Source organism: Coloeus monedula (genome assembly GCF_965178545.1).
Source record: "Coloeus monedula genome assembly, chromosome: 3".
NCBI classification, from domain to species: domain Eukaryota; kingdom Metazoa; phylum Chordata; class Aves; order Passeriformes; family Corvidae; genus Coloeus; species Coloeus monedula.
This window is the reverse complement of record NC_138783.1, coordinates 58,381,848-58,407,474: the sequence shown is the minus strand read 5'-3', so window position 1 is coordinate 58,407,474 and position 25,627 is coordinate 58,381,848. Positions and strand designations below refer to the sequence as shown.

Here is a 25,627-nt window from a genome sequence, read left to right as displayed (position 1 = left end):
CTTGTCGGTGATGTGTATGTTCAAGGTTGCATTTGGCAAGTGCCAGGTTGAGAAACATGAAAGTGTCTTACCTTTGCAGTGTCTTTAAAAAATCTGTATGAATACAGAGCAGATTAGTCTATGTTTCTGTTGTTTGCCTCTCATTTGCTGTCAGCTGTCAGCAAAATGAACAGTCAAAAGCCTCTGGAGCAGGCTGGTATTAGTCAGCTAGACTTGAATTTCCAGTTCTTTTACATTGCTGTCTATTTTCCTCCATTAGGTTAGCCTGTCCTACCCTGGTATCAGATTACAGGGAGCCAACATTTATAGCACCTTGCAAAACAGTCAAACGTATCACATACCTAAGTCTGCCTATACCTGTTGCCCTCAATGCTTAACCCTTTCTACCAACAGGACAAACATTTATTCTAGAATGTATCCCCTACAAAACATTTGCAGCAGAGGAGTCGTTTTTCCTTCTTACTTCACAGCTACAGGATGGCATGAGATTTCATTTTAGGAACTGCAGAACACAGGCAGGCTACGCCAAGAACAGAGACTCCGAGATGCCCAAAAGAACAAACCTGCAGACCCTACCTCCAACGAGAACTCTGGTCTGGAAGCACTTGCCACTTATTTCAGCGGGTCTGAGAAACCCCAATCCCCATTCTGGATTCAAGATCATGTAATTACACTAATCCTTGTCTCCCTTAGACCTTGCTGCGAGAGAAGGAGGCAGGCAGGCGTGTTCTCAGCACGTGACCGGCATGGTGCAAGGAGATGATGTTTCCAGCCCACGGCTCCACAGCACCACTGGCTTCCTTCTGCCCAGCCAGGATGTGCTGCTGCCCTGGGCTTGGCTCTTCCACCACCTCCCTGATGGCTTTTAGCCCAACTTCCCTTCCTGGAAGGTGTCCTGCAAACCCTATTTCCACAGACTAGGGCCTACAATTTAGACAGTGGCAAGTCAAACACTGCAATGCTGAAAGAAAAGGAGCAGCAATCTCCCTCTTTACACGAGATGCATGGCCATCCCATGGTCATCAGCAAAAAATGTACTGCTTCAGAGGACTACACAAGGTACTTCATGTGTTATGACAGGTACCTTAGCTTTCCTACATGCTCATCATGCATCTTGGACTTTATACATATTTATTTGTTAAAGCTCTGTTTTTCTTACGACTCACCCTGGGTTGTTCAGGCATCCTCCTTCTTGGGACCATTTTGGTCCCAAGTGGTCCATTTTGCTAAGGCTGAGAATATAAGGCAATACACCATTACACTCTTACAAGCAAGCTAACTCAAGAGAGCAGAGATGAAACACACAAGAAGAACATTAATTACATGCTGCTTTAACCTAAATCTTTACTTAAGTAACTTTTACTCCTTTAGATAAGAATCACAGACCCAATCAAGGCAAAGCAAAAAATGAATGGCTAAGAGGGCTTGTAATGAGAAACAGTACGGCCCATACCACAAAGCACTGCAACTAACACTTACCTATAAGCTACTCTAACTCAGCACTGAACAACCATTTTGGTCTTTGAGAGATTATACTCATTTATAAGAACACTTTTATTTATATTAAAGTTAGCACTGTGGTTAACAATGACATGTGGGTAAAATATATAGCTACATATATCAGATTTTCAGTCTTATGTATAAAGCTTATCAGTTAAAACATGTTTCTGCAAACCATGCCTGAAGCTTTTTAATCTATTTGCCACAAAGATCCTCATTTAACTCTACCCATAAATATAAGAAATTAAGTACTCAGTCACACATTTCCAATGGTTATACCGCAGGAGTTAATCAGTGAGAACTTTTGCACCAGGCAAGAAGTCTGTTTTCTCCACTCTGTAACCAGGCAGAGTACCCATACAATGCCCCAACACACCTTCCCTAAACATCCCCAAAGGTCCATTTTGTCACCCATTCAGTCACAAAAATTGAGATTACTTCTTTTCAGAAGTTTTTTCTGAAACAGTTTGATGAGTGAACTAAGGCAAGTACTACAGTGAATTTTTTGGTTTTAAGGGCTTAGAGAGTCCAGCGCTATTCCTAACATAGGCAGGGATTTATTCATGAGGTTGGGACACGAGAGACAAATCTCCATCAGCAAATCTCTTGGAAAAATTAAGGCACATCTCCTACTGTCAAAATCACAAAGCTGAAACTTGCACTAAGCTTTCATAAAGATTCAAAAAACCCCAAAAAGCAACAAAAATACGCAACCCAAGAAAGAGTGCCAACACCTCACAAGCGGAATTACTTAATTCAAAAGTCTATAGAAACAGGAATGAAAGGTGATTTAAGAAAAGGTGCAAAGTACCAAAACATACCTACAATCAGGCAGACTGATAAGGAACAGCTGCACACAGGAAAGTCAGAGCTGTCAGTCAGACTTCTGAACTCCCTCCCACTAACCTCCAAGTCTGACGAGTCTGGGGTAGTTTTTTTCAGTGCTTGTCTTTTCTAATATAACTGTCTGGAGTTTTTTAGCACGAGAGCATTCAACCTAATTTTTAGCTTAAACGGGTTTTTTAGGGTAGCTCAGACAGAATTTATATAGGCCAGGATCTGGTCTCTTAAACAAGACACCGAAACAAACTCAACATCTTTAGGACAGTCTCCCAAGACGTTTGTTAGTCCTTTCTGAGGTGAAATCTTCTGTCTGATTTCCAGTGTACTGCAATTTACAGATCAGTCTAGCTGCAACTCACATATCATCTAAAGCCTAACAAAAAAAAAAAATTGAAATTTATTGAAAATTATAGACTGAGGGACATAAGCTTTTAAACTTGCAGGTAGAAGGGCGAAGGCTAATTTGGGTTGGAAGGCTGTAACCGTATATTTTTTCTCAGCACGAGTCACAGCTCTGGCTGGCATGTGCTTTCTGCATGGGCAATTTCTACCAGCGTCACAGCTCACCAAAGAGAAAGACAAGAAGGAACAAAATACTCCAGATATTCTCAAGTAAAAACAATAAGTAAGATGTCCTGCACCATGCAGGAAAGGGAGCAAAGTCACCTGCTGATCCGTTTGCTCTGAACTCAAGAATACTTTCATAACCTTAGCTTAAAACTGAACCTGAGATTGGATACAACTTTAAGAAAGTACCAACACACACACAGCACTGAGACATGGAAGGAGGGACACGGTCTTGGTTAGAAAATGTGAGTTATTACATACCCAGAGGGACTTCAAAAAACAAAACAAAGAAAAAAAAAATAAACCAAACCAACAAAACCCAGACCTTAGGCTCTCGCTGTAACTTGTTTGGTACACAAACCAACTTGTTACTAGACAGCCAACTACTTAAGGGTGTGGAGCACATAGCACAAAGAATTCTACGTGCAGGTTATACCAATAATCTCATCCAGTGAAGACACACTGAGTATCTCCCCATTGTACACGGAAAAAGGGAACGCAATTAACTTGTCTCTAAACCTTCCAGAGATAACTCTTTCATCCCTTCACAGAAACTGCAGGTTTGAGCTTCTTATCTCCAGTTTTGGTCATCATCTTTCCTTCTTTCTCCCTACTACCATCAGCACTGCTCACTTGAAATGCTTTAAGAATAACATTTTGAGAGGCAAATGCTTCTACACTGTTCTTATTTCCCTCTTGCATATGTTTGTCTCATTTCAGCCAGCTTTTCAAAAGGTAATCATTACCTTTCAGGTTCCAAGTCAGAAATTCACTGATCTGTGCTGTTTTCACACAACCACAGAACTGTGAGCTCCCAGGAAAGCAGAGCAGAGGGACGGAATCACACCCCTCATCCTGCTGGCCACAGTGGTTTTGATGCAGCCCAGCATGCAGTTGGTTTTCAGGGCTGCAAATGGACATTGCTGGGTCACGTCCAGCTTTTCATTCACCAGTCCATAGACTTGGAGTATTATGGTGCCTTTGCTTCTTAATCCTGCACAGTAAGAGTCCTGAACCAAATGTCTTTTTTAAAATAATGCCCTTCACCTAATTTGGTCAGTATTGCCCTTCCCGAAAAGCTGCTGCTGGGTTAAATCAATGAGGTGCTGAAGGCTGCCTGAATTGGAGAAGCAGCATTAACAGCATGAAGAGTACAGACATTTCTACTGTACTGAACATCTATCCAGGACATAACGTTACAGACCCAAGTCATTTAAATGTCTGCAGAAAAATATCTTTGTTAAAGAACCAAACAGAGAATATGTAAAATCATGCCTTTAAAACCTCCTCAAGGTGAGAGGCTGCTTACACAGTTATAGTGGAGAAGAACATTCACTCAAGACATAATTATAAGTTAGCTTTTTGGGCTTTTAAGCTCCCAATTTTAATACACTCTGAAATGCAATGTATTCATTCAGGTTATTCTGAAAATGCATATGCTTCATGATGTTTAGCATGATTACAATAATAAATACATTAACTTTCAGCTATGTAGAATAAGACAGAAACTAATATTCCCATGCCACTTGCACATTTTTCTTTTTACAGATCAGCGTAGCTTAAATTCATGTTCTAAAGTATTTGCATGGGGTGGGATTAAGAAGAGAGACTATTAGTCTGGGGAATTTCAAACTATTGAACTTGCCTATTAAGAGAACATAAATTATCTTCTGATTTGTTGCTAGACTAACAATTCCCAGCATGGGGTTTCAAACAGTGACAAAGCACAACTTAAGAGACCAACAAGATTAAAATAAAAAAGAAAAAAAATTTTTTCTTAAGAGTGTTATGGAAAAGGACCAGGGTCTGCAAAGGTCCCTCCAGGGAAGGCAGTGTCTGGACAGGCCAGTATTTCTCATTTCGTAATGTCTGGGGAAGTGTACACTGAAGCCTAAGTCACTCTCATATGAGCACACACCTGCTCCTGGGAGACTCAGAAATTCACTGCTAATGAAATGAAGTTGACACAGAATTTATGAGTGTTGCATGAAAACACCTACAGAATCAGGGTATTCTGGGAACTTTCAGAGGTCCCACAAACCAGATGTAGAGAAATTCAAGCCTCACCTCTTCCTCATTTCGTCATGCAAGCTCCCATGTCTTTTGCAGAACTAAATAAGGCATCAGAGGTGGCTGCTACACATATGCCTGTGCCATTCAGCTACAGCCCCTACCACAGGGCTCTGTGAGCCAGCCTGACTCCCCAGCTGTGGGGGGAAGCAAGGCAGCAGGCAGGGCTGGAGGGGAAACCGAATCACCTGGGGAAAACACAAAATCTCCCCACTACCTTGTGCTGAGTTGTGTGCCCAACTTGGTTTCATTCTGCAAAAGGAACCAGCACAACCTCACCACAGCCAGTGGCTCACAAACCCGGAAACCTCTTTCTACCACCCCTCGGCTCTGCAGAGCGAGTAATACAGATATTTCAGCATGCACTTGCCCCCTCTCAGGCACTGTCTGAACGGGACTGTTGCACTAGTCCACTCATGCTTCCCAAAAGAGAAACCCTGACACTGTCATACACAGAAGGGCCACTGAGGAGACATGCATCCACATAGCTTCTATCACCAGGAAAAAGTTTTCTCCTACAGCAGCTTTTCCCCACTTTGACCCACAAGAATAAGATTGTTTCTACCTTTCCTTCATTCTAAGAACCTCTAACACTTCCATAAGAAAGGACTGAGATTGCTGTAAGTTTTCCATATAATGAATGGGAGCAAAGGTAGGCTGCATCTCCTGAAGAAGAAAGGTCCTTCCTTAGGTCACATTTGACTTCGCTGAATTATCAGGATTTGATGCAGGCCCCAGTGCAGAGAATCAGAAAATGGTTCAGAGGGGAAAAGACCTTTAAAGATCACCCAAGTCCAACCCTGCTGCCATCAACAGGGACATCTGTCACTTGATCACATTGCTCATGGCGCCATCCAACCTGAGCTTGAACACTTCCAGGGATAGGACATCCACAACTTCTCTGAGCAACCTGTGCCAGTGCCTCTTGACACTCATTGTCAAAAATGTCTTCCTGATGTCCAATCTAAATCTATGTTCTTTCAGTCAAAAACCATTGTCCCTTTTCCTGGCACTACAGGACTTGGTAACGTCTCTATCCTTCCTGTAAGTCCCATCTATATACTGAAAGGCTGGAACAAGGTCTCCCTGGAGCCTTCTCTTTTCTGGGCTGAACAACTCTCTTAGACTTTCCTCACAGGATAGCTGTTCCAGCCCTCTGACAATTTTCACTGAGGTCTCTGGGAAACAAACATTCCAGCTTTTCTTGCAGCACCACAGCCTCATCACGCAAGAAGCTCCTCCGCAGACATCATCTCTGTTATGAAAACCCACAAATCATCATAGGAACCAGAGGCAGAATGTTTTTTATCTATCACTTCTAACCTACCCTTTCCTCTCCCAGCACAACATTCAACCCATACAAAGTCAGGAGGGAAAAAAAAAAGAAAAAAAAATAACCCACTGCACACCACAAAACAAACAAAACCCAAACAAAAAAGCAAAAAAAAAAAAAAAAAAACCCCAACCAACCAACTCAAAACTCTGAAAAAAACCCCACAATAAAGAAATCTTAAAAAACAAACAAACAACAAAAAAAAAAACCACTATAAAAAAAAAGCAAAAGAAGAAAACACAAGCAAAAGCTGAGTGGTAGGTGGAAGATTAACTAGTACAATAAACAAGGTAATGCAGAGACAGGCTGCTTTACATAGTTTCTAATCAATCCTTTAATTTATCCTCCACCCTCCTTTCTTTTTTTCATTTCTGTTGTCTAACATTTCGTCTGCTTCTGTGAAGTCTCAGTGGTTTACTATGACCACAGATACAATAAATTAATATCGGAATTGTGGGTGGGTGGGTAAAAACCCCCAAATCTATGCCTTTTTTTTTAAGATGCCATAAACTTCAAGAGGTTTTGCGGAGGTTTTACTATGTGTTCCCCTCAGGGTTGTACCCTGTTTGTATCTTTCCTTTCTCAAACAAGACAGTACTGAGAACAACAGTGCTCAAAAACTGAAAGGGAAAAAGGCCAGCAGAATCATCCTGTCCCTGTGAAAGGCTTCCAGTGCAGCTATGTTAGAAATGTGAGAGCTGGTGCCGCCTTTCACAGAGCCAAAATGCTGAGTTTTGCCCTTGTGGTGCTGGCTCCTGGCCCTGCAGAAACCCAGGGGACCAGGAGCTCAGAGTGGTGCCTGCCTCTGAGAGCAGCTCTTCTGTACATGCAAAACCTCTCATGCAGGCTGCAATGCACAGTGCCTCATAGCCCAACACAAGGCAGGGGAAAAAAACCCAAACCAATAGCAACAAAAAAACCCCAAACCCCTTACCCATTCAATCTCACTTCCCTATAACCTTTCTACTCTTCCCTACCCTGAGGAATGTGCCCCTCAGGCTGAGACCCTCTGTTTTAAAGAGCATATAGTACATGAGCATTTTATCCCACAGCAAAGACATCCCTGCTCCATGCTGGCGAGTCAACAAATATACAGTTTAAGAGATAGAAACAATATTCTGGGAGCTATGCTGTCACATGAGGAAGAAAAGATCACTAAATGAGATAAAAAGGCTGAAATGTATGCAGAGTTTCAGTTCTAAAACAATTTTGATGTGGAGAGTACTCAGTTCTCTAAAATCTGATGCTGGGGAAGATACTACTAGAGTTCTAGTTTCAATAAATTAATTATGCTGCAATAATGTGCATATCTTCAGAAATCATGCAACCCACATTAAAAAATTACGTTGTTTATAATCGAAGGTTTTATGTGATTTTTCTGTGCACTTCTAAAAAGCTGTTTAACTGAAAGCCAGAGTTGTCTCCAAACCACAAGTGTATTGAGATTAAAAAAATTAATAATGAAAAAGAAAAAAATCATTCCAACGATCACAGATTTTACAATAAAATCTGGTCAGGTAATGTGGCAATTACCTGCCCAGAAAGATATTAGTGAAATTGCACGACTTGTGGCCCAACCTGTCCATTTCTCACATGCACAGTGGTAGCTGTGGAAAACAAAACACTGGACCTCATCTCTCACTGTGTTAGGATAACTTCCATGGTTACTCTCTTACAATTCACGCTTCAGGAGCTCAAGTCCTGCTTTCTGTTGAACTAATTAAACCCCAATCTTTTCTCTCAGGTGGCTCAAGAAGGGGCTCAAAGGGACAACAAGGCCCCGAGCACATGGGCCCAGAGTACGCCGCCGAGAAGCCAGCTGGTTACACAATGGCTGCCTGGCGCGGGCGGCAGCGGTGCCATCTCTGGCGCATCTGCTCCCCTGCTCGTGGTTTAACCGACAGGAAGCGCAGCCCAAGATCCCCAGGCCCAGCCGCGAGTGTTTCCTGCCTGCACAGCCAGGTCTGCCCCCACGCACCACGTCCCCCTGCACGGGCCGTGGCCGCCCCTGAGGAGCGCAGAGGCTCTGTGACACCTTCTGAAGAAAAAGAAATGAAAGAAATTAGGCCCACACGCAGAAAGCCAGCCAGATGGATGGATAAAGAAGTAAACAGGTCAAGCGTATTAAAATGTGGCCCCAGAAGGCCACCAAAGCAGGGTACAAAACACTGGTGGCACGTTCTCATCTAACAGGGCCCAGGACAACAGGCAGGCCAGCTCTGGAGGTTTTAGAGTCTGGTCTTCCTCAAACAGGCATGTACACCACCAAGAAACCAAGTTACTTTCCTTAACAGATGAAATATTTTTAAGATTTCTTTCTGAAATCTTCAGACAAGAACCACAACGAGCGGCAAAAAGCACCAGATACAGTACCAGCCTTTTCTACAACCACCCTGTCCTAGAAATGGGGACAGGTTAACAATCTACAGGGCTTTTCCAACACTAATACCTGGAGTAACACACCTATTAGTCTACCGCAAAATTGAAACCCTGAAGAAGCATTTGGTACCCTCAAGCTAGCACAAAAACCAACTGCTAGACAAAGCAGAACTTCAGTGAAAAGCAGAAAATCCAGCACAGCTGTAATTTCTATGGTATCTCTATGTGAAGCAATATGCTATACTCAGCCCCTATGTAAGTTGTCTTCTGCTCAGTCTTAGATTTCCCCCTAATATCATCTGTCAGAAAACATCATCTCCTTAGTCAGCCTAAAACTGTATTTTCAGGTAGGATGAGAAATTATTAAGATGGCCTCATATCCTTCCTCCACCAATGGGCAACTGGTAGTATAAAACTGAGGAAAACCACTTTTGAGCTGTTATCTGCAGGGTTGCCAATTAAAGCAACAGAAGACAAGTCAGCCAAGTAATTATGTTGAGAAATATATCAACCAGTACATATTTAGTTCATTTAACACTAACATGTACTGCTATAGTCTAGGAGATTTTTCTGCATAAACTTAAAAGCAGTACAAATCTTCATCGGATTTCAAGGAGCTTCTGACACATTTTACCCTTCAGAGAACCAAGGTGCTCCATCCTAACATGGTCTTCCCATCCTTATCCTGAAACAGTTCAGAATAAAAATGCCTTCATTTGGTGACTGGCACTGTTAGTAGAACAACCATCTCCAAATCAGAAGTCTGCAATTCCCTGAAAAAGAACAGGGTCCAAATTCTCCTCATTTCTAACCTAGAAACATATCCCTCAGTTAGGTTCCTCTGATAGAGCATGTTTTGTCCCTGGCTTTCATGCACTCCCATGTGAGCTCTACGACCACCTGGGTTATTCCACAGAACTACAGCTGTCCCCTGCCTCAAAAGACAAGACTACATTCCTCCATGTCACCAAACACTTGACCGCTTCATGCCTTGGAAATCAGAATGAAAGCTCTAAACTAGGACCCATCAGACACTAAGAGAAAGTTTGCTTCGGCATCACTTCTGACATCCACTTAAGACACAGGTCCCACCCTTGACAAATATTCAAGTAACCCCAAGCAGCCAACAAATAAAAAAAAAAAAAAAAAAAGATACAAAAAGTAATGGTTGCTCGAAAGCATTTCTAAACAAAAAAGCCTTGCAGCATGAACTGAACCTTACTAAATTTTGCTGGATTGGCAAAAGGAGAACTGAAAAAAAAAAAAAAAGTATTTTCCATCTCAGATTCCAACAATACTATGTAGCCAACAGCATTTTGCAGATTTACTTCTTAGTTCGTAAGTCACATTGGTCATATCTTGCAACATGTACTGGCAGGATTCAATGTTTTCCTAAGAAAACTGGGGTGGCAGATGCTGACACTGGTCCAGAAATCGTCTGCTCTCAAGCTGGATATTCTTTTTAACCCTGAAAGTTCATCTGTGTCCTGCTAAAGAACAACAGATTTTAGGTCCTAATGGAACTCCTACTGATTTTTTGAACAGGTTAAGAGAAGCTGCTACCAAACACACAGACATAAATCCTGATACAACAGAAGGGGGAAAGCATCTCGTTTATTTGTTTGTAGGTCAGGCTTCAAATGATATAAGAAGAAAGTTGCAAAAGTTAGAAGGGGTTCAAGACATGAGTAAGTTGTTAGAAGTAGCCTGGACAGTGTTTTGAGATAGAGACTCCAGTGACAAAGGGAAACCCTGTCCCAGGAAGAAGTGTAGTCAGGAAAAGTCATCTAAGAAAGCCTCTCCCCCTAGGGACAAAGGCACGTGCTTATTGCAAGAAGAAAGGCCATTGGAAGGCTGACTGTCCGATGCTGAAGAAGACACCCCCAGTTCCCCAGCTCCCATTGGAACAAAACTCAAACTCAGAATGATGGGGACCAGAGGCTTCTACCCCAGCAGAGCCTTCAGTTATAGCCAGGCTGGGGAAAGATGATACAGAATTTCTGGTAGACACCGGCGCAGCATAGTCTGTGTTAAATACTTTACAAGGGAAACTGAGTCATGAAACTGTTCATGTCGTTGGGGCAACAGGGGTAACTTTTTAGGATTTTAACATTTCAAAATTCTCATACATATTTATTTTCATGGTGTATTACTACAGTACTAGCTCAAAAAGTAATATTTACATGCAAATTCATATATATTACATGAATTATAGATTATTAACTTAGAAATTTAATGTAAGAAGCATAGGGCTAATATAAGTGGGGGAGAGGAATGTTCTTTTATAAATTATTTTTGAGGCACCTTAAAATCATCTAAGTTTCCACACTCTGCATAGTTTAAGCAAAAATGCAAAGGTAAATACTGTAGTACTTATATTTATAAAAGCAAAACAAAAATCAAGATTACTTAATTCTTAAAAAATTGAAAATCTATTCGTCAAGACTGCACGGCATCAGCAAGGTACCCACATGCTCCAAACAGCTTGCCCCTGCACTGTTCGTCTGACTCAGTTACAGCTAACACGGGAGGACTGGTCTCCACAGAACTGCTTTTCCAGCAGAACGGCTATGAGTCAACTTGCCTCATGTCTCTGCACCTAAGAGCCCAACTGCCTCACTCTGGTGTGCTTTTTGGGGAGGTAGGAGGGACCACACCTCACCAAAGGACTGTGAAAAGAGAGGAGCAAAAGTGAAACCAAGCTGACCGACAATCGCTGACCAGGTCCCCAGACAGAAAGAAAGAAATTGCCTCCATGGATTTCTACTGGTTTTAACCACCTTCAACAGAGGGGAATATGATTTTTAATTCTACCGTATCCCTTTAATAAAGACCCCAAAGAAGACATTTTCCAGATAACTGAGGAATTTTTTACAGTGTTGACTTACCAAGCAGAGCACAATAACCAGCTATTCTGTTTGTACTATGAGGGAGTACAGTGCAAGGAGTTAATAATTTATCACGGCATTGCTCTTGGCAACTGACCATAACCAACTTCTAAAATTCTTCCTCATTCTTACATTTTTAGTCTCAGCAAGAATATGGCACCCTTAGAATCTCAACCCTACCAGAACACTTCCTAGCTGAGGTAAGAGGTTTAATCTTCGCAAACACCTGCTTTCCTTCTGGATTGTTTCAGGCTCAGAGCAAAGGTCATCATTTCATTTCAATAACCTGATTTAGCAGACAGGAATAACTAGAATATTTTTAAACAAAGCAAGAAGTTAACATTCTTTCAAAACTGCAGCAGTGCATTTCTCATCCCTGCATTTCCTTCCCCTTCTTCTCACAGAAGTAAAAAGAACAAAAAAAGCCCCAAGTTTCTGCCTTCACCAAAAGCTTTTATTTGCATGTGATCCCAAAATAACAAGCAAACACCTTTTCCTCCCATTATATATTATTGAGACTTATGCCCCTACATAACTTTGGGTAATACTAAATTTATTAGTTAACACATTCTTCTTCTCAGTCAGAAGCATCTAGCTGTGGTGTTCAGATAATTCACTGGAGACCAGGTTTTGATGTGACATGTAAAAGAGAGTTAGTCAACCATCCTAAGTATTGCTTTGCTAAGCACTGGCCATGAAAAATTGTCCTTTTCCAAGGACAACTGTGCTACTTCATCCTTCCCCTTATTGCTCAATCCCAGCTCTTACAAACTCCACACCTCCACCACTCTGAAATCAATCCCTAACCTGGTTCAGTCAACCAGCCCAGCAACTTCTGTGGCATCGACATCTGACTTGTGAACTTGGCTCATCTTGGCTGAACCAGATAAGGAAAGGGTTGCTCTCACTAACAGCTTGCACTGCGGATAGGAGGGGAAGGCAATAAAGCACTAGGAAACAACCTATGCTGTCAGCTAGAAAAAATGAGGATGGCAGTCGTCTAGCAGCTGGATGAGTGCTCCTGCCAAGGAAACATTCAGGAATGACCATACACACCTCTGACTGTTTCACTAAAGGCACATTTTAAATTAGACTGGTGCAAGTTTACATGCTCACAAAAATGTATGTCTGGAGTTTAAACTGCAACTTTACCTCAACTAATACAGCTTTACTGTTGAATCTCACCTAAGGGCAAGCTAAGGGCCTGGGCAGATGCTAAATAAGCTGTTTAAAGATTTATAACCCATCACCTCCAGAACAGTTCACTATCCAGAGTAAAACTTGCTTAGCCCAAACCTCCCTCCCGTGCTCCAGGGCACATCCATGCAAACCACTGCTGTGTGGGTTTAATGGGATGTACCACCAAGCCACCAGGGAGGTTACACACACTGCCTTCACTTATGAGTGAAAAAGCAGTGTGAGGCTGAAGCACCTTCAGTGTGCACCTAAGCTCTGTAAGCACATGGTGTGTGAAAATACCACAGACAGCATCAAGGCGCTAGCATTATTCTCCCATCCAGTTAATAAATATCGGGCTTGTTCATGACAGACAGTGTAACAGGTTCTCCCAAGGCAGCCTCTGTCAGAAAGAAACTGCTTTCTCCACACAATAGAAGTTTCACCCCACCTAGAGATCCTCATTGAAGGCAGCAAAAATGAACCCACAAAACTTCCCACTGATTTTTTTATATTTCCTTTTTTTTACTGCCATGTTGCATCTATGCAGCATGCATGCATCAGTGGTTCTGTGTTTCCTCTCTCAGGGCAATGGGTTTTTTACCCAGCTATTTGCAAGTAATAACTGCTGCCGTCTCTCCCCTCAAATGCACAGATTTTACATCATCGTATATCAATAAATGTCGTCACAGTTTTTCCGTTTATGAAGTCTTGAAGTAAAAATTAACAAAATGCTTCTGAAGCCCACCTGAACAGAGGGCACCTGTAAGAGAAGCTTTAAACATTACAAACACCAGAATCTAGACACAAAATATACCTTTCTAGCTACATCACTTCAAAAGCATTAAGCTTTTCTGCATATACTCCTGTTATAATTAAAAAACATTTGCAAGTCCAAGCTCTTGTAGTCTGGCAAAAGTTTTCCAACATTTCTTACTGTTGAGAATTATTTCTAGTCCAGTACCACTGAAACAACATTTAATACATGCCATTTTAAGGACCATACTAAAAGACAATTAGCTTTTTATAAAAACAATGGTAGAATGTTGCATTACATGAAGCATTCATAATCAGATATATGTATTTCAGAAGGGCACAAATAGGAAAATATTCTGCCAAAAGTAACTTTCTTGCTGCTTTTTTTTTCTCTGGAAATCCCTTCACAGTCAGTTTTTAAATGGTCTAAATAAATGGTTTCTGTGTAAGAATCATGGAATAGTTTTTGTGAGAAGGGACATTTAAAGGTCATCTAGTCCACTCCCCTACAGTGAGCGGGGACATCCTCGGCTAGATCAGGTCGCTCAGATTACAGCCCCTTCAGACAAATTAAAAGTGTGTTTCACTTAGTTGTTTCAAAAAGCACTTATTTCATTGTTGCTTTTAACTGATACTAAAAGAAATACACTTTTTTCACCGAAAAGGACCAGCACTTTCAAAAATGATGCAAGCCATCCGCAGCAAACTTTAGACTGTTTTTCAACACAAAGTTTCATTTTCATTCATGTGTCTAAACCACCTCTTTTCTGTAAAGAAAAAAGGTCCCCAAATAGCCACTTCCTCTCTACAGTTCCTTCTTTTCCCTTTTTGAAATAAACATAAGTTGGTCTTTTTAAAAAAACCCAAACCAACAGGATGGCCTCTCAATAGCTCACCACCAAGAGTACCTGAAGGTCTTTGCTGGGCTCTCATAGCTCTTAACAAGCTCGTTCGGAGGCACCACAAGACAGGGAAGTGAATTCTTGCAATGTGTGCAGTTTGCCACCCTTTGCCCTCCACGGCCCATAAGCTTCACAATTATTTTCTTGATAGCTAATACTCTCATTTGCATGCTTAATTTACAGGCATCAGGACAAAGCTTGAATAGTTACAGAGAGTAAATAGTTTACAGAGGCTCTGGAGAAGTGGAATGACAGCACAGAACAGAAAATGCATCAAGAGGATGCGAGTGGATACTGTAACCACCACCGCCGAGGACAATGCCAGGCAAATTCTGTCATCAGCAGACAATGTGCTAGCCCTGGTGCCTTCAAGACACAGTTTTCATGAAAGCTCTTCCTAAGAGGGTCACCTTCTGGTTGGAAAGACAGCCTCCACTAAAAACAAACCATGCCATCACATCCTTGGGAAACTATTCTTGTTAGCTCCAAAATTATGTAAGGCAGCACATGTAGCAGGCACAAAGAGGGGAAAACTGACAGTATCCTTGAAAACTTGCTTTTAACTTGAAATTGAGTCTGGTTGGAAGGGCAAGTTAAATATTAATTTTCTGACAGTGGTCAGCACTGGGTATCACAAATTGTAACTGTAGTTTCACAATCATATTTTGCTGCTTCTTTCCCTAATGGCAACTTAAAACTGAATAAACACCAAGACAGCTGAAAACTGGAGAACAGCAGAAGCAACAAAGTTCAGAAGAGCAAGGTAGTTTTCTTCTAACCTGTCAGCTCTATTCACTCTGTCAAAGGATCTCAAGAAAAACACAAGTAACTCTAGAGGAACATACAGCATGACAAAACTGTATACGCAGCCACAATATGTAAAAATATTTCTCTCAAGAGCAGACAACAATTTGAATCACCCAAGCTCACCCCTTTCTTCCAGCATAGAAACTCAAGTGTTGTGTGGGACGACATTTTTACCGCACCCACTTCAGAAGTCAAACCACTACCATGCAAGAAGGTGAAAGAAATGCGGAAGGAGCTCACAAGTGAAGCGATGAGACCGTTAGAGCACTAACGGCAACATTCGAGAAGTGCAGAACATTCCCCTCAAAACAAAAAATGTATTTGGTATATCCACACAGAAATGCTTATGATGAGTTAAATATAGGGTGTTCTAGAAATAGGCTAAAATGTCTAATTATAGAAGAAGTGACATTCAATCCATCCCAAAGCAACTCTTTCCCACAGTTTCCAAACTATGTACTTAGCATTCCTATTCCTAGCAGATTATCCTAACCATAATATCTTTTCCCCCAATACAAAGAGAAATACTTTTTACATGCAAATTTAGGAATTGGAGGTTCTTTCCAGGCTAACAAAACTACTATCATTTTCACATTGAGGCCTGCTTGAACCTAGTACAGACTCACACATGACACAAGAGGAGTGATCTCTTTTAAGGACAAATAAATGACCTGAGCTCCAGCCCTCTGATTCAACACTGGAGATGGCTAGCAGGTAAGGCCTAAAGCACATCAAGGTAAAAAAGCATAAACTTTGGTCCCTATCCAACGGGATCCTCTCAGCACAAACACTGACAGTGGGAAGCTTTGCCACAGGACAGGCTCATATTAAAGAATAAATAATTTTTACCTCTACATGGGTTAGCCAGGTCGGATCAGGAAAGTGAAAATGTCTAGAGCCTTTCACATGGCTGCTGCAATTTTGATAAGCAAAAGACTTAAAATTCCAGTATGTACAGTCTCTGTCAACTACTTTATCTGTGAAGAAACACTTAGGTAAGATTTAAGAAAGCAGCGTTTAAGTAAGATTTAAGAAAGCAAATAATCTCTAAAACACGTCAGTGGCACTAAAATTGTAAGCACCATAAATCACTGGCATAGGGTAGTGAAGTTTCAGAGCTTATGGTGCAGATTGTAACCAAGGCTGGAAAGGTGAACTCCACCTCCTGCCACTCCTGTGCTGAATCACCATAGTGGGGGAAAGTCTTTGCTCCTTCTCACACACCTAACAAAACTCCATCGAGTTACCAAAACTGTCAGTGAAAACAACAAAATCTTCAAGCAAAAGCTGAGATATTTTTGCTAACACCTGCAAGAAGAGAAAGCTGTTTTGGAGATCAAAGCTTCTCCTCTGACTCAGAGGTAAATCCTCCATTTTTCTTTCTCTTCTGTCAGCTCACTGAGCACAGTCCAGCCACAGTTCCCTTCATTGAATATGGCTGTGCTGAAAAACATCTCATTTATTTGGCTTTTTTCATACATAAAGTGACCAAAAAGTAACACACACAACTGAAGCATGAGTTTGCAGCAATCCTGAAACATCAGGCTATACCAGACCAACAACATTCTTCAAATCTGGACATCTACCTCTTTTCTTCTTCTCATTTGAGGACCAAGACCATGGACTTGACATTTCTAATCTCCGACAGATGAGAAAAGAGCACATTAGAAAACCAACACTTCTGTAAAAGCATGGATCTGGAAATAATGTTCAAGCTAACTGGCCTCTAATGATGCCACTCCCATGGCTCATCTCTCAACAATCACAAACTCAATCCAAATTGAAAGATCCCTGTCTTGGGGGTGAGGGGGGAATTTTTTTTTTTTTTTTTTTTTTTTTTTTTTTTTTTTTTGAGACAGACATGGGTTTCAGCTATACAAAAACTAACACCACTTCTCTGTACCTTCTAATCCACTTCTCTGCCTTCTAGATCTGTCCAAGCTGTCATCTGTAAGTCTTTCAAATAACTTTTTTCTAGCTCCACCACTGTACCGCAGATGCATCTGTAGCCCTGGCAAAGTTCTTGTACAGCAGCAAGAGAGACCGAACATGGCAGCTTTTGCCTTCAAAGAGGAACTGCTCTTCCCTGAAGCCCTGATCAAGAGAAAGTAGCAGCAGCCACTTACCCTTTAGCACACAAAAAGCCTTCTGCCCATGATAAGCAGCTGCAGCTTGGGAGATGACTTAAAAAAAAAAACTTGAGGTTTTAAGTTTTTAAGGCTGGATGTCTCAACAGGGTCTGGTGCAAAAGAAAGAAGGGCATAAAAGAGATAAGGAAAGGGAGGGTCATGTTCTATGAGTTGCAAGCAGAGCCCTAGGATCTGAAAATAAAAGTCATGATGATAAAAAGAAAGATGCAAATACATTTAAGATTTTTTCCAGAAAAAAAATTCTATTACTAACTCAAATAATTTTTTCCAAGTAGTTCCTCTGTAATTTCATCTGTCATTTTTCAACATGTAACAATGCATCAAATAAATCTCCCAAATCCTTGCAAAACTTGTTGCTTTTAGGAAGAAAAAAAAAGCAAAATGTAAATTGAAAAGATAGTGACAACACATTGTACTGTAAGATGTAGAAGTAAAATACGTGTGAACACCGGCAAGGCTGAAGACAAGAGACAGCCTCGCCTAAAACATGACCATTTACTTAATGGTTGCCTCCCTCTCTCCCTCCCCTGCAACTGATCACAGCACTAAAAGCAAGACTCCATTATACTTCTCAGATACAGGCTCCATACGGTAAATGAACCTGTGAAGCATTCCCCGGTGAACAACAGCTCAAGTGCCCTGTCATTTAATTTTCAGTAAGAAGATACAGAATTTGATTTCTCAAGTCAAAGATTGAAATATAGGGTCCAAAGTTATATACTCAGACAAAACTTCTAAAGAAGAACACTTTCGTTCAGCAAAGGTTTGGAAACAGTGATTCTTTTTCAATATACTGTGCTGGAGTTCAGAAGTACATAATTAGGAGAATCAAGGCAATTTTCATCCACTGAAAGTTTAAGAAGCAATTTAAAGCACCACAATTACCTCCAAGATTTTCCTCTCCCATTACAGCTACCACTAAGCCCACTTTGTAATTGCTCTGCCATGTACACCATCGCCATAATTTCAATTTCTTAATCATTTTGAGGAAAAGGTGAGTACCTGCGCGCGTAACAACTTAACTCCTTCTATTGTGAAACGACACCGTAGCGGCTGCCTTTGAATAGCTCTGTTTCGGCAGAAAGAGAACTTCAATTTAAGGTCGCGGGCGCAGAGAATGATCTATCTTTGAAATTATATTTTAAATCTGCCATTTTAAAGTCGCCACGGACCAGACAGGGCAAAGAGCAATGGAGCGAAAGTGCTCAAAGCGGCAGCGCTGATAGCCAACACTTTGCCCGAATCGCCCTGGACCGTACTCTGCTCCATGCTAGCCGAGTCCAGGTACACGCATCTTCAGATTAATAAAATTTCGTGTATTTTACAGTCCGCTGAGCGGCAGCTGGAGGGCTCAGACCGGCAGCCTGCCTGGCACCCCCTCACGCTTAAAAAGCAACAAAAGTGTAAAACGCAGCAGAATTGCAAACCAGCTGTCACACTTGTGCAGCGCGCCGCTCAGAGAAGCACAGCCGCGGTGCCCTTTGCCCGCAGCAACAGGCTCAGCTTCAGGCAGCTCACGGCGCTGCTGCCCCGACGTCCCTTTACTCACGGCCCAATTTATATTTCGCTTTTCCCTGGTGCTGCGCTTTTCCTGAAGCTCCCTCTTCCCCGCAGTTTCTCCCGACGGCTGCGGAGCGCTGCCCCGGGCGCGGCCGCACGTCGAGGCAGCGGCAGCCGCCGCCCGCAGCCCGGGGCGCCGCGTCCCCCCCCGCCCGCCCGGCTCTCGCTCCCCGGGCAGCACGTACCGCCCGGCCGCGGGGCCCGCGGCGCCGCCCCGGCCTCCCCGCAGCGTCGTGCAGCTAAAATGGCTCCTGTCGAGAGGGGGAAGTGGTGCCCGGGCCCCGGACGGTGACTCACCGCGGGGCCGGGCGGCTCGGCTCGGAACGGCACGACACGCCCCGGGGCGGCGGCCGGCGCTCCGCCGGGCCCGGCCCGCAGGTGGCGGCGGGGTGCGGGGGGGACGGGCTGGCGGCGGCCGCGCGACCCGCCCGGGCTCGGCTCGGCCCGGCTCCCCCGTGTGCGGAGCGCGCCCGACCCGGCCCGCGCCGTCCCGCCGGCTCCCCGCCGCTGCCTGCGATCCTTACGAAACATCCCACCCCGCTCCCCTCCATGACTAATAATTCAGAGTCAATTAGGTTGGAAAACACCTGTGAGATCATCGTGTCTAACCCACGACCAAACACGCCCTGTCAACTAGGCCATGGCACCAAGTGCCACCTCCAGGGACGGGTGACTCCGCCACCTCCCTAGGCAGCCCATTTCAATGTCTAACCACCCCTTCTATGATGAAATTCTTCCTAACGTCCAACCAAAACCTGCCCCGGCACAGTTTAAGACTATATTCTCTCGTCCTAAATTAAATGAACGAGCACATTTCTGTGGAACATCTCATCTTTTCAACCGATATCATCTTGCTCACACCAAACTGTTTAACCCCTGAAAAAGAGCAAAACTTTGGAGAGCCCAAAATGCTTGGGGAAATTTAGTTAAAGTGCAGCATCCAATGGAGCACAGACAGCAAGCCAGTGCCAGAGCAAATCCAGTTCCCTGGATTCCCAGTAAATTTCTGATATGCTCTTCATGTTCTTTAAACAAACCCTTGTGCCTAAAAAACAACACCATGAAAGCCAACTAGCCCACAGCAGTGTAGGCACTTGGGATGAGCTCTACAATTGCATAGGGCATCCTGAAAGGCCTGACAGAAGTGCAATCTTAAAAACGTGGTGCAGAGGGTGAGAACAGAGTTAATTCTACTTTGTTTCAGTAGCAAGGGTAAGCACATGCTCTGTTTGCAGGCTGGCACGTGCACTGGTTTTCCACAAATTCCCAGAAAGGCAGAGTCCAAAGCAGTGCACTGGCCATAAGGGAAGGCATGGCACAAGAACCCAAGCCATGCGGCCAACTGAGAGGGCATAATGGCAGGGCAAGGAGTTGGGAGGTGAGCAGGAGGCAGCAGGAGCAACCTTGCAATGGGCAGGGAAGATGAGAGTAAAAAAATCCTGAAGGTACTTCTAGCAAACACATTGAGACAAATTCAAATATATTTCAGCACAACTGTCATTAATGCTCCCAGTAATAATTAAACAGTAGTCTCATAAGTTTTGCACTGAGCAAAACCCATAGTTTTATGGACATTAATATCTCCAACTACTGATTATGCTTAATTACCAAGAAGAAAATTTTGGGGTTATTTCCAAGTAATTGAGTCCTTATGACACCTGCATGGCACTTAAAAGCAAAACTGGGTCCCAGTTTATTGTTCAAAGGGCAGTTATCCACGTATGATTTTATTAAATGTAGTTTATCATCCTATTTTTGCAGCCTGCTTTAATGGAAGACCTGAAAAAAGAAGCAGCAGTACATTTTTTGAGACTTACTGATTAAAAGTATCAATTAAGTCAGTACTTAAATATCTTCACTACAGCTCTTTATCAAAATATGACTTCATTTGTATTTCTCAGTTGAAAAAAGGAGGAAAAAACACTGTGCCATTATTTTAGTCACTATATATTTTCCACCTCTCACAACAGATGTATATTCCTTCTCTCCAACAACTTAAGTCTAATCCAATCTTACATCTAAAAGCATTTGTTTCTTGTGCTGCAAAACCCTTTGCAAATCATGGGGCACGGAGGGAAGAAATCTGACCCAGGTGCACAGCGGTTACAAGGAACTGTAACATTGGCACAGGGAGAGCACCATTTCAATAATTAAAGAAAGCCTAATAGTTATGGTCTAGAGGGGAAAGAAACAACGCATTCTTATCCAGGCAATCAACTAAATTGAAAAATCATTTTGTAGTGATGTATTAGCACAAGCTATGCAAACATTTTGCTGTTTCTAAGCTAAATCTGGAAGCAGTACTTTTTTGAAAAGCATATGTAAAATGTAAACATATTTAGCGAGAGAGAATGCAGGTGGATGTTCATCCCTGGAACTGTATCAGGTTTCTTGCTAATTATAATTTTGGCTTGAAGAAGAGGTGACCTTGCCCATTGCTGGGATGAGTATTTCCACGAAACTTAGATCACCATTTGCCCAAAAGACATAGCTAGACACTGACCAACAGCACATCTTAAGCCAATTTAAACAGCTTTAGCCCTCCACTCTATCCCAGCCTCATATTCCTTGCACTGAGCTACTCCCCCCACTGTTTCCCAGAGCAAATATTTGTGCAGCCGCACAGCGAGGCAGAGGGTGGAGTCCACAAGCAGAAAACTTAAGGCTGCACAAATAAATAAATAAACAATGCATAACACAATTTTCACATTGCTGTTGGCCCCAGCTCCCAGAGAAACACATGCCAAATCGTGCTCCAAGGGGAGCAGTGCAGCCAAGCGGGCTTGGGGTGGCAGAGACCTGGATGTGGCTCTCACTTCTGCTGGCCTCAAGAGCGACCCCAAGCAAGCTGCTTCCCTTTTCACTCTGGTAATTGCCTGCCTCCTTTGCAACTGGCTTTGAAAGCTACAGGTCTGCAAGGGCGGGATGGGACGGGCTACCAGGAGGCACAGGAGCAGACCAAAGCAGCTCTCCTGCACAGGGGGCACCATGAAACTCACAAGCCATGTGAGGACAGACCAGAATGATGTGTTCTGGAGGTATCCTGCCCCACCTGACAGACATACTACTTAGCCTCATAAAAACAAGCCAAAAGGCAAGTTTGTGACTGTGTTCAGCTTTCATTTTTGGATGGGGCTTGGGGAGGAGAAAATACTGTTTTTGTGAAGAAATGGGAGCAGAAAATTTAGATCTAGAAGTTCTTAGTTTTTTATTTTTCTGCTATATTATACACAAGTTCACCGCATGAGAAACCCTAGCAAGCCCCCATTTATGTGATACCCTGCATTCCTAAAGCAGCTCAAGATGCTGTAACTCCACTATTGCAAGAGGAGATCCCTGCTCTCAGTTCAGGCTCATACAATCCCCTCATACAGCCTTGGAGCTTCATCAAACTCTGTCTCTAGACTGGATAGAAGTCTGATTTAAGAAGCTTCTGGTTTGCATTTGTTTTTGTAGGATCCCAGTATCTCAAGCTTTGCAAAATATTTCATCTCGGGCATCCCTGGAAGGGGAGGAAAAATTGTAACAATCCCATTCACAAGCACAGCCCAAACTGCCAGATGCATAATGACCTAAATATTTACACATGGAAAAATTGCATCAGGAGATTATAAGGTAACTTACTCCTACACCCAAAGGAAGTCTCTGCTGGGACTTCAGGTACAGAAAAATTCTTACCATTGTGTTATTTAAAAACTTTATCACAAATTCAGACAATACACTTCTGATATTTTTAAGACAACTGTTTACCATCTACAAACTTGCATTTTCAGAGATTTCAATAGAAAAGCATCTCAGAGAAGAAATGTGGATGACACCTGGAGAGCAGCCTATGCAGCTATCAGTTCTTAATTTGCAATCTAAAGGTACGCTTCAGTGATATTTTAGTGCACACTGTGAAAGCAGAGCACAATGAATTTGAGAAAAAACAGTACTTTTATTTACACTGTGCTGGTCTTCTGAACTTTAGCTGAATTGTAGGAAAAGAAAAGCTGGTAGTAAACAAAGTGCATATAAAAAGGCCACTATACTTTTCAAAAGTTGAGAGGGAAGGTATTCTGGCCATCCAGTGTTTGAATGGAATCTTTCAGATGGTAAATGTCATCTTTCAAAATACATAAGGAAGCATTTCTCAAGTCTATGGTCACATAGGTCTCCAGAAATGATGCCTTGATAGCAGAAGGGCAGGAGAGGTATCTGAAATTAAATGCATTCACAACCAAGCACCAGGCAGCTTTAATCTCATCCATTTTATGCTTCCAACTTTGCCTCCAGTGTTTCTATTGAAGGCAGATGTGGCAAAGATGCTGCCTTAGCCAGCAGCACAGCACCATCCCACACAGCTACAAACCCCTGACCTTGTATAGCGTTGCACAAACTCTTCTTGGATCACCTCTAAGGTATTCCTAGGTCACACCCCAGCAATGGCAAGCCTTTAGGAAAATCTACTTTTCCTCACTCTTTCAAGTTCTTCCTTCCTCCTTTTGTTATAGGTTTACCTCTGCTGAGAAGTAATGCTTCTCAATATTTCTGAGAATGGTTTAAAATCTCGGTATATTCTCCTTTCTACTGACAAGCAAACTGTGGAGGAAAAGAATCACAAAAATCCAGGTAGTAGATACAGCTCTGACACAGGATAATCTCTGATTCACTCACAGCCAGAAACTACAGGTTCCAGCTTCTCCCTGGCACTTCTTTACCAACCCCAACCACAGTTTTCCCTACCCATCATCTCCTTGCACTGGTTCTGGTCCATGTGGTACCCATCAAACCTTCCACTGATCCTATTAAATGCCTTACTGTGGCAGAAAGCTGACTGGGGTGGATGGGGAACGCTGGCTGCTCTTGAATCAGCTCAGACTGTGATGAGCACTGCCAGCAAAGGACATCAAACCTCCCTCTGACATCAGACTACTACACTTGGGCCAGCACTCAGGTAAATTTTCCACACTAAGATTCACATGATTGCATAACAGTCACAAAAAAAAAAAAAAAAAGAAAGAAAAAGATACATTACTTGGGAAATGTTACAGGCAGAGAGGAGGGACTGAGGTAATGCTTAACCCATGACTTTCTGACCTGAGCTAGCTCTTGTTCTGTCCTCCCGCTGCACGTTCCTTGCCTGTTTGTTTCAGAAAGTGCACTGAAATTTATTTAACATCCTATAAATACCCCTGTCAGTAGGTGTGACAGAAGTCACACTTGTAAACCCACAGCTCGAAGGCAAGTCACACAAAGAAATGAAAACACAGACAGGACAAATTTATACCCCATACTACTTTTCTCAGTGAGCTTTAGACCCCACAAAAATCATGAAACAAAAAGAGTTAAACTATGATCTGCCAATGTTTGCAAAATACATGCAATGTTACCAAGTTTTCCCAGGTGAAAAATGAGAAATCATAATGCCTCACCTAGTGTTATTGGTAAGTACACTTAGACAGACAGTTAAAGCTCTAGCATCCTAAAACCCAACTCACTTATAATTTGCTAATTTCTAGTTCTTCATTCAGAGTCACAAAACTGATCCAAAAAGGCCAACTTTCCTTACACCTTTGAATGCCTGCAGACACTGTTCCAGCACACACCCTGTAAGAAACTAGAAGGCAACTAATCAGAAGGAAATGGACAGAGGAATGCATTTTATACCAAAAAAGAAGTAACTCTATCTGGATTTACTTTTTTTTTTCCAATCTAGAAGAGCTCACTGTTTGAAAAGGCACAACCAGTTTCTGAAACAAGGCAGAAAATAGTATAATTGTAATTAAGGCCCAAGTACAGCTTTGCATTATAAAGGCAACACTATTTTACATACAGTACACCTCACTACAACATACTTGTAACAAACAAAGCCAAAATTAACTCATTTTTATATGGTAATAATTATTGAATATCCCAAGAGAACCAGCAAGGGCATAGCAATATCATGTCTTTATTCCAAATTCTCACACAGTATGTGTATCAACCCTGAAAATTCCTTTAAAATATTCTTTAATAAAATACAAGTCTGTACAATCCTAACTGCAGTAAGATTATGCTAAATGCTTAGCTGGAAATGATCACTTGTGTATACAGCTGGTTTGAAAGACAAGTATTAGGTTGCCTATCTATCTCTACAGATTTGCACTCAGAGCTCTTAAGCAAATACGGATTTCCCACTATTGTGCAAGAAAGATACAAAGGTGAAGGGGTACAAGACATGACGTAAAATTTATAAATACTGATAAAATTCAAAAACATATGAATGAAAGAAAAGTTTAGACTTTCCAACAATAAGAACCAATATTTCCATTAAGAAAGTCAGTTTGGATTCTTGAAGTAGAACAGCACACCCAACATCATCCCACAAGCTTCAGATCCCTCAATATTGTACTCATTCAGAGCTATGCTGCAATAACAGGATGGTTGTATTTGCTCTGGAATCCTTGCAAGGATAGTTTTTGAAGAATACTGGCTTAATCTGAAACCATTAGAGATGTTACTACACCAGTAGTGGTAAACTTAGTCTTTGCTATTTTCCTTTCTTACACACACAAAAACACAAAATCCAGAACTATTTGTAAACATGTTGTTCTGTAGTTTTTCTTCTTGATGTCGGAATGTTGCAATCCCTGATACAAGAAAGAAAACAAATCAGGGACATGAATGAACAGAAATATATACCAAGTGAAACTATGTTGCAAATACATCCAGAAG

At 42.2% G+C, this 25,627-nt stretch overlaps 1 protein-coding gene across 4 annotated transcripts in view; it reads right to left on the bottom strand.

Annotated features, from left to right (window-relative positions):
• Positions 1-25,627, bottom strand: part of ELF1 (E74 like ETS transcription factor 1) — an 88,981-nt gene that overhangs the window by 48,572 nt on the left and 14,782 nt on the right. For 2 of the 4 annotated variants that reach the window (XM_082279300.1, XM_082279302.1), the window contains exon 1: positions 18,921-19,042. The exons of 1 other annotated variant lie outside the window; for it this stretch is intronic. The gene's annotated coding sequence lies outside the window, so the exon portion shown is untranslated. Of the gene's footprint in view, positions 1-18,920; positions 19,043-19,228; positions 19,242-25,627 lie in introns of those variants that run through there. One more of the 4 variants, XM_082279299.1, reaches the window with a different exon arrangement.